Genomic DNA, 10,652 nt, shown 5'->3' on the forward strand with positions numbered 1-10,652 from the left:
TACTCCTTTCTATTCTTTTTTTTTCTTTAAATTTAATCTGCATTAGTTTTTATTCTTATAATCAAAATTATTAATGAAACAGAGACTAGAGACCAGAAACAGGTAATTTCAGGGACTTGAGTCTGCAGTGACTGCTTAATGTAATATTATGAAGCTTTTGGTTAACTTAAGAATAAATGTGTTAAATCATTAGCACTAAAGAAAGAATAATGGAAACTGCTGTGATATCTTAACTTTTCATGGATCACAATTCATTTCATCAGAAGGGGATGAAGAAATTTACATAATCACAACTTAACTAGTAGCAATTTAGTTATTCACACTTACATTTCAGACCAGAAGCAGTAGGCTTTAGATGTGTTTAACATTATGCTGGATTGTACTGGAGACAAATGGTTGAGTATGTAATGAATAGGAAAAAATCACTTGAAATGGCAGGGTTAATCATGGGACAAAATCAGTATTAAGGACAAAGAAATGTGCAGTAATTTCTGTTCAAAAATATGACAAGACAGATAATTTCAGAATCAGAATGTGAAGAAGAAAAGATGAAAATGATAGAAATCTCTTTCACCTAGGACATAATGTATCCTTTTGAGTTTTGAAGATGGACAGAAGTTTATCATTTATTATATACTGTGCGATACAAAAAAGGGATTTTAAAAAAGTCTAACAAAGTTATTAGATTTGTCCAACTTAAATCTCTTTGTTTTGTATTCCTTTCAGATTGAAGGATCATGCACCATGGGAATTGCAGTCCAGAATATCTCTGCCATCTAGCCTGGAGGATCTGCTGTCAATATATAGTCATGTTAATAAAATGTGAAGAAATGATAAGAAATAAGCAAAACCGAGTTACCTATTTTTATTTATGCCATTAACTTTTTCCTTCCTACATTAATAATACTTGTTTAATTATGTCATGTCCTTTCCATTGTACATCGTTCTGAAAGTAGCTTACAGCAAGAATTAAAATAATAATGAAGTGGAAAAAAATCCTCTTTTTAAAATAGCTACAACAGCAGTAAAGTATCTTACTAGCTGCTGTCACCTAGTTTGGCTGAAGTCCTTTAATGCTAATTAAAAGCTCAGGTAGTGAGATGAACTCAGCTTAATGATGATAATGACAGTGCAAATGAATTTCAGGTGCATGATTCAGACTTGTAATAAGATGGACTGCTTCCACATTTCAAACTCAAGGCTTTGAGGATCCCCTCCCCCCGTTTTTTCCTCCAGTGACTTTCTTGTTCCACTTTTTTTTATCTGATGGAAACTTCTCATAGAAAAAGAAGTGAAATACATTCTCTTTCAACTGCTAATCCAGGATTTGACCCAGACTTTCTCTGGGCAAAGCAAATAACAAACCAGATAGTTTTTGCTGCTCAAAAACAAACTGGTGCCAGAAAGGAAGAAAGCCAGCAGAGGAAAAGCTCTTCAAGTGTTTACTGCCTAATATTTCAGCTTCTGTCACTTTTCCTAAAGGAAAAAGATGAGGAACAAACCAGATTTGATCTCAGGGATTCATGCTTGAAGGTGCCTAGGATCAGAAATATTTTCAAGTACTAATTACAATGGAGGTGCTGCTAAGAACTGTAAAATTACTGACACTTATTTGTTATGCAATCCCTGATTTCCATATGAGAAAGCCAACTTCATGAAAACAAGTCTGTTGCAAATTATATTAACCTGAAATAATTTTATTATGCCTTCATTTTCAGCCAGGCACACCTAGAGAAGAGGAATCATTAGAAGTGTTAAAAGGAATTATACGTTAAGAGTAACTTGCCAACATTAGTGTGATGAGAGACAAAGGACACATGAAGAGAAAAGTACAAATTTTATTTATTTTTCATCCTAGCTTTATTACTTTTTAAGTAAATTAAGATGGCAAACATACCTAATACTCCTTCCACCTCCTATTTTCCCTATAATATCAATCCTGAAAGGTGGACTGGGCTGACAGTAACTGGCCAAAAGTTATCCCCCTGGTTTTTCATGCCTAAAGTGGAACTAGAACTCATAGTCTCCTAGTTTCTAATCCAGCATCTTAACTACTACACCAAAGTGGGTATCATATGTCCTTAATATAGTCTAATTTCATTTCCAGTGAACACTGAGGCTGCTTTTAGAAAGAAAATATGAAAACTTAACCATGAAGCATATTAACTTTATACTACATATGTGTTCATTGTAATGTGTAAGTACAGAAAATAGCATGATCTGATAAAGTGGACTGTTTTATCCTAAGGTTAGTTTTGCAACAAACTAACATATCTCTCTAGAAAAGACGGACTCACGGTCCACAGGCCAGATGCATCACACACTGGCCATGGCCACACCCGGTTTAGCAAAGGGTGAAAAAGTCCTAATACATCACGGCAGTGTAACGTGATGCATTGGGACTTTCCCCCTCTTTGCTAAACTGGGTGGGTGTGTGGCCAGCATGAGGTTGACACCCCTGCTCTAGAATGTCTGAGTCATACAGATGCGCTTATTGTTAGCATAAGATTCATTAGCAGCATCATCAACAACAACAATCTTCTTCTTCTTCTCTTCTTCTTCTTCTTCTTCTTCTTCTTCTTCTTCTTCTTCTTCTTCTTCTTCTTCTTCTTCTTCTTCTTCTTCTTCTTCTTCTTCTTCTTCTTCTTCTTCTTCTTCTTCTTCTTCTTCTTCTTCTTCTTCTCTTTTCCTCCTCCTCCTCCTCCTCCTCCTCCTCCTCCTCCTCCTCCTCCTCCTCCTCCTCCTCCTCCTCCTCCTCCTCCTCCTCCTCCTCCTCCTCAGCATTTTTTTCCACAGGAACGGGATCTGCTTTTTGGATCAACAAACGCTATCTTGCATGATCAAACAAATCATCTGGGTCATGTCTGCATTTTGACAGAGATGGCTGTATATCCATGGGTTATGACACCCTACCCACAGTGTGACTGGTTTGTTACCTGCACCTGATGTCGGTTTGGTCTTTGTTCAGTTCAGCACTTACTTTGGTGGGTGGGCAGTATCCAGTGGCACCACTAGGAGGATCAGACTTCACCACCATTTATAAACACATATATGTTACATTCAATACGTTTTCATTATCAAGCTATTTTATCCATTCCCCAATATTATACTTATTAGGTTTCTTAGGAAGCTGGACTGAAAGAGACAAGCAGATAGACTCAGATGTATAAGTTTAATACATCAGCATCAGCATCATAATCACCTTGAAGACCATCAGCCTGAACAAAACCACCATCAGTCCATTGTAAAGTCAACTTTACCTGGAACAACTTACATCCTGTGCAGAGGTGGTATTCAGCAGGTTCTGACCAGTTCTGGAGAACCAGTAACAGAAATTTTGACTAGTTCAGAGAACCGGCAAGTATCACCTCTGACTGGCCCCACCCTCACCTATTCTCTGACTCCCAAGTCCCAGCTGATTGGCTGGGTCTTCTTTTGTTGCCCTACACAGGAGAATGGAGCTGGAAAGCAGGTTAGTGGGGTGGGGAGGGAGTGGGGATGAAACTTTGCAGTAACCTTCCCCTGCCATGCCCACCAAGCCACGCCTACCAAGCCATGCCCACAGAACATTCCGGAAGCAGTTTGTGACTGTGTACAATCACATTCTGATAACTCCTGAGACGTAGCTGGAACTAATCATATCGGCTATGCCGTTCCATTAGACTATTTCAGTGACATGGAGAGGGGGATCTGCTGCTTGGGTAACAGTTTATCCTCCATATTAAATTACCCAGGCTTCATGCTCTGGAGAAGACACTTTAGTTTTACATACAGCATTGAAACAACACAGGAAGTGGCAGTTACCGGTTTCATAGCACGATACCATAGTCTCTTAAGACCCAAGGATGCCATTTCATTATCTCTAATTATCTCTCCCCATACAATAAGACTTGGCCAGGTTTGGCATGTCCTGGGTTCCATTATCACCTGGTTGACTGAAGAAACTACCTTTTCTGTTGCTGGGCTGGGTCTATGAAATACAACCCTTCCAAAGTCCAGAAAGCCCCAGCCTTGGATCAGAGAGATTTGTGAACCTGACTGACGTTTTGGACTCTTCAGTTGTCTCTGGTGCAATTATTTTAAGTTATACGCTATTTGGATGGCCTATTTTTATAGGGTTATTAGCATTTCATTGTACAACACCCTGGGTCATAGGTCAAGAAATATGCATAAATAAGCATAGTTTACAATCCTAAACCAACATAATAGCATACAATATGTAATAGATATGATTAGGATTTTTTCATTTAGCTTTGTATCAGTACTTATTTTTTTATAAAAATGAAATACGTTTTTAGCCCAATGTGGCACTCTGCCAGCCCCAATAGCTGTGAAGGATTCAGAAGGGCAAGTTTTTTGTTCTGCTGTTATTTAAAAAAACACTTTCCTGCTGGAAACAAGTAATTTATCTTAATTTGGAAGCATTTTAAATATTATTTTGAACTTTTATAGCAGAGAGTAAAAAATAAGCATAAACTGACATGAAAGTGGGTGAATTGGTTTTATGTTCTAAAATGTATGTGACCCATTATCTCGGAGAAAAAATGTTGCTGAATTTTAATAGAGGAAGAGTACCTTTTACTTCAAAATCCACATTTGTAATTGATATATGTATGTATGCATGTAATCAATCTATCATGGAATTATGAAGACAAGTCATGTACAAACACCTTTGTGCTTAATTGCATAACTGAGAACCTTTCAGAAAGAATTGACAAAGTTCCCTACAGTATCTTACATTCAAGAATTCCAAATTGTCTTCTAACAGTTTGATGGATGCATTCTCTCTTGGTTTCTTGAAATTGGTAGTGGAAGTCAGCAGGTAATTGCTAAAATATGTCTATGGTGCTTCTGTGTTTCAGGTGTCTTGAATCCTGAGCTCCTTATACATGATTCATAATAGGAGGTGATGAAAGTTTAGATGTCAGTAACTGATGGTGCCAGAAGTGATACTGTATAGCGTCATCCTTTAGATCAGAGTGGCAACATTTAACTAGCAAACCATCAATTACCTCACAGATTTCACTCAGATTTTACATAAAGCATTTTTTTTCATTTTCTACTGAAATGTCTACTTTCAGAACTTTAGTTTGGATTACCAATTTCAAGAAACCCGGAGAGAATGCTTCCATCAAAATATTAGAAGGCAATCTGGAATTCTTGAATGTAAAATAGAGAGCCTTGTCAATTATTTCATGATATCATAACTTCTCTTCTCTTCTCTTCCCTTCTCTCTCCTATTTTCTATCAGCCAGTGTTGACTCCTGGCAACTGCCCAGACAATTCTTGCTATTTTTAGCAATGGTTCATGATTGCCTTTTTCTTCCTAGTCTGGGTCCTTAACCACTATATCAAACTGTCTTTCTTTTCTGCATTATTATAATGTATTTATTAAATACATGTCTATCCATCTGATATCATCTTCTTTTTCTTTTCATTGTTGCTGCTATAAACATTGGACATTGTCCTTGTCTATTTGCCTTGCTGCTTGCCTGGCATGAAATCTCAGGGAAATTCTATGCAGAAAATGCTGAGAAATTTATTTTAGGGATTTGTCACTACAACATCATGGAGTTGAGCCAGACCTGTAGAAATAAACTGCTTAATTTTGACCTCTGTTCTTATTCAGGAATAAAAAACATTGCCCACGCAGGACAGGGAAAAGAGTTTATGCAATATTTAATGTGTTGATAAAGTGCCCAGAAAATTAAGCGGTCTTGTTTTGAGGATTTTATTTTATTGAAAATTATGTGAATCAACTTTACTTACAGTTTTTATTAGATACAAAGACTTTCTGTTTATATTGCATTATGTTCTATTTTTAGAAGATTAGTCTAATGACAGACGTCATCAATTATGCCAGACATTTAAGCATATGAGTGACAGACTAGCTTAATACATTCCATGGCTCTAAATGCTTTTTGCCCTACTCTATATAATTCTAATATAAGAGATCTATTGGTAGGTTGTAAAATTGCTTATTTTTAATCACATTTTTATCAGGAAGATAATTAGAAAAATCCAGCATTGGTATTGATTAAACAAATATTTGCTAAAATTTTATTTTTCCTAAAACATTATAATTAAGCCTATAAAGGGCTGTTACAATAAATATTTTTCTAAGGTGCTGCAGGGGCAATTAATTTTCCCAGGGGGTCACAGGAGAAACTGGCATATAAGTAAATTGGGAAAAAAAGTCACCTTCAGAATAAAAGCAATGCATAGTATTGTGAGAATGATGCTCATTTATTTTCATTTGATTTTTAGTTTCTGATTAACCTCAAGCAGGCTGGACAGTGACAGATAAGAGACTGGATGTCTCTTGACTTTTCTGCCCCTTTGCCTGCCCAAGGACATCCCTGTGTTGTAGGATGCAATTTGAGGAATGCCCCCATTCTTATCTATTTAATTAGCTTTGCAAGTTTGATAATGATTTTTAATCCTATACAGATATGAACCCATGCCAGAAGAAAAGATGTGCCTTAATATACCTGATGAACCAGGTCATCTGTAGTCTATATAAAAGAGTTATTATGTCAGGGCTGTCATTCTGCTAGCATTGCTTTGTACCCTACCAGCATTTTTTGCAATGGGATGGTGGGTGAGGGAGGGGAATGGCATGTGGGAGGACATGGGGAGGCGGTTTGGGAACCAAGCACTGTCTGCCCAGAGAGTGAGACATGCCAATCCAGCCCAAGATCACCTAAAAGAATGTGGACGTGAAGCAGGTGTTACAGAAGATCCCAAACAACCTGCAACTTTTCAACTGGTCAAGGACTAAAAACAAGGGGGAGGGAGAAGTCCTGGGGAAAATGAAAGTTAAGCATATTGTTTGCGTGCCAATTTGGCAAATTCCGCTTTGCTAATTCTGTAACCACTTTTGATTCAGTAAAGTATACTTTTGGTCAAAACAATGGCCCAGGGTCTTCCTTTATTTACTTGAGTGGGATGAATGATATATTAAATGGGTTCTACCAAAGTCATAAACATCATCAAGAAATGGGTATAAAATATATGTCATTTGCATTTATTTACATTTTCAAGTAAGAGATCTTAGAACTTCTCTTAAAAATGCCATGTTTGGCCTCTGGGTTAAGCCCTTCTTGTCAACGGACCAGAGATTGCGGCTGTCGGCAGCTTCAGTCTGTGCTCTCTGGTTGGAGAGCCCCAATCAATGAAGTTGCCTTGGAGAGGCAGCAGAGTAAGGGGAAGCCACCAGCCAGGTTGGAGGGAGCCGCATCCCCCTCCCTGCACTAGGCAATTTTCCCCCTGAAGACGACCGAGCAGTGGTCTAAAATGGCCACCCTGAAGGGGAGGACTTAGCTGGACTAAGATTTGTGCAGGAGAGAAGGAAGAGGTGGACAACATAAGAATCGGGGAACTTGACACAACAATTAATTAAAAGATACCCCAGGATGGTATTTTAAGAATAAGAGAAAAGATTTGGAAAAACAAAAGGGAAAACAGGTAATGAGGAACAGGAACAGGAAAGGAAGAAATATGGGAATTGTAAAATAAAGGAAAAATTTTCTTTACCTAGAATACATCAGGACAATGGCTAATGAATTAAGAGGGGATTCTGCATTGATATGAGGGGTAATAATAATGTACTTTGCAATTAAAAATTATAGAATATAGTTTATTGAGAGGAGGGAGGGGCACTGATATCTTTTTAGAAAATGAATAAATTTTCTTATTTTTATTGTTACAAGAAAGCTTAATGTTTATTATATATATTGAACTGATTGAAATAAATTGTGAGGAGGTTTAAAAATGAGATTAATATCAGTGACCAAGCAAAATTGATTAATCGTTTCTTTCTTTTTTATTTTTATTTTTATTTATTTTTTTGATACCATAAATAAAATTTTATGGCAGTAAAGGGAGAAAATACATTGCGGAATCTGAGTGAAAAGTACAACATAAAGTAGTTTATTTTTCTAGGAATTGATTATTATTATAACTAAGTAAACTAGATGTTTAATTGGGAATTACAGATGAGGGAATTAAGGCATACTTAAACCACTGCGGTGACACCCCAAACTAATAAAAGGGAATGGGAAATTTATGTTTTGTTTTATGTGAAAAACTTGTATTAATCTAGACTTTATGAAAAGAATATGCAATGGAATTGCAAATTTGACAAGATAAGAAAGAGTTAAAAGGGAATAAGTATGAAGATATGGAAACTATCAGTGATTTAAATGAAAAAAGAGTGCTTTGGAAAAGGCAACGTTTAAAAGAGACATTAAGGCTTAAGAAATACATTTGAAATCAACTGAAATGAATTGAGAAGATGTTTAGAATGAGATGAATGAATAGCATTAACTTCCCTGTTCCTTTTCTTATATGAAAGTTGAGAGGTAAAAGGAGAAAAGAGTACTTTGGAAAAGGCCACACTTAAAAGAAATGTTAATGTTTAAAAAATATATCTGAAATAAATTGAAATGAATTGAGAAGATGCTTAGAATGAAAGTAATATCACTTAGCAGAATTAATGTGCTTGTTTCTTTTCTTTTGTAAAAGTTGAAATGGAGAAGTAATAATAGAACTAAGTTAAAAATGGACAAGACAGAATGTTGAATGTAGAAATGAATATATAATTACTGTCATGTTTGCATGTAAAAGTGGTGACTCGGAATTATGTTGTACACTGAAAAGAGCTTTTTTTATGTTGTTTTGGAAAAATTGAATAATACTTGTTTTAAAAAATGCCATGTTAAATTGAACGTTCACTAAAATCTGAATTGCTGTATCAGGGAGCTATCCCATAAAAGACTCATTTCTACCATGCTCCTTAAAACGGTAAACTACACTATAATTGCATGTTACCACCTGCCTTTAGCCACACATTTTAATTACCATTATTCAAAATAGTGCCTTAAAAGTTTATAACAGAGTTATAAGCCAGTTCTGCTGTAAAGGTAGCTGGCTGTAGTTGTACAATTCTTCAGAGGAAAAGAGATTTGAAAGTATCTTTCCAGCTGAGCTGAAAGAGTGAACTTTCAGTTTCTTATGCAGGGCAGCAGCAGTAGAAAAGTCCTAGTATGTGGAAAATTAATCATGCTATCTCTATCTGACAGCTCAAGTGATTAGTGTGTAGAGGCCTTCCATATCGCAAACTAACAGAACATAAATTTGATCAATTTTAGGCAGCTGACATCTGCTGTAGAGTCATATTCTAGTAAAAAGCTTTTGCTTCCCAGTGATAGTGCGGTGTTAATTTACTGCCAAGGTAACAATGGTTGAGGGGAACAGAAGTTGTCTTCCATGTGGTGAAGATCATACAAGTTCCATTTTTTTTATTTAGAGAGCTTTTATATTTCCAGCTAAGGGGAGAAACCACCAATTTAACTGATGGCTTTGAACCCTCTTTTGTCATTTCTCCTGCTTCACATTCCATGATTTATTTTTTGTACTTGTAAAGAAAACGACTAGATAGAACAAATACGTGCCTTACTTAGGATTTCATTGATTTGTGAGATGAGGATTATTTTCTTTTTTGAAAATAAATGACTCTTTTGTGAGGCAGTCAATGGGGGAAATTAACTTTTACAGTCATGGGAAAAATATTGCAACATTAATAAATTATTAAATCTCTTCTAGCATGCCTTGATTAAAAAAAAAATCCCACCACTATTTATGAAATCTGCCATCACAGGAAGAGGAAAGTTTCCTTTCCATAAGTATCCCTTGGGTCAGATTCAGTACTTACTGATTTACAATCTTTGTTTTAGTGATTGTTCAAAGTTACCACAGCACTGAAAAAGTGATTTATAACCAGTCTTTACACTTATGATTGTGACAGAATCTCTGTGGTCACATGATTGCGATACAGGTGCATGGCAACTGGCATATATTTACAACAGTTGCAATGTCTCAGGATTATAGGATTGCCAGATCTAAAATTGGGTGTTGTCATGTGATGACTCATTTGATAACCATATTTCTGGAGATAGGAGTATATAACCATCCCACAACCAGCAGCTAATTTAACTCTGTCTGCATTTTCTGGCTTCATATAAGAATATTATTTTTGCATCAAGTATCAAGTCAGGCTATAATGTCCGTTTTATATGCTGTACTTCAAATCCTTGCAAGCAAACATGTCCACTGTAATTAGTTACTGTGGCCTATGGAAGGAATGTCCTCTCCCCTGTACTCATTGATCACTGATTTCTATTACCATTTTTTGAAGAAGGTTATCAGTAGAACGGTGAAAAGCTGGTCTTTTATTGATTGACAAGTTTACTGATAGAACAGTGGAATACTGAATTTTCTTTTCCTTTAGTAAGTACATTGCTAGCCAGCTCAAGAATGGAGACATAGGCTTTTATTTATTTGTTTTAACCAGGTAAAATTGACAAGAAAAATCTGACATTTTCCCTTTCAAGTCCAAGAGAGAAAAAAATAATAAAAGTGGCACTTCTCTTTACTTGTTTAGGAGGATTAAAGAAATGGGAAATGGATCAAAGAGGGTCTTTGGTAAACCCAGATTGAACAAAACATTAAACTTCACCATACATAAAAGACAGAAAAACTTTGATTCCAGAAAGTGAAATGGCTTCATTTTTATCCCATTTATATCTAGAAGAAAAACAATATAGGTGTGGAAAAGTGTGCCTTTTGCTTCTTTTTTCATACCATTGATC

The sequence above is a fragment of the Pseudonaja textilis genome, chromosome 8, assembly GCF_049901715.1.
Source record: "Pseudonaja textilis isolate UNSWEBS1 chromosome 8, rPseTex1.2, whole genome shotgun sequence".
In the NCBI taxonomy this organism is placed as follows: domain Eukaryota; kingdom Metazoa; phylum Chordata; class Lepidosauria; order Squamata; family Elapidae; genus Pseudonaja; species Pseudonaja textilis.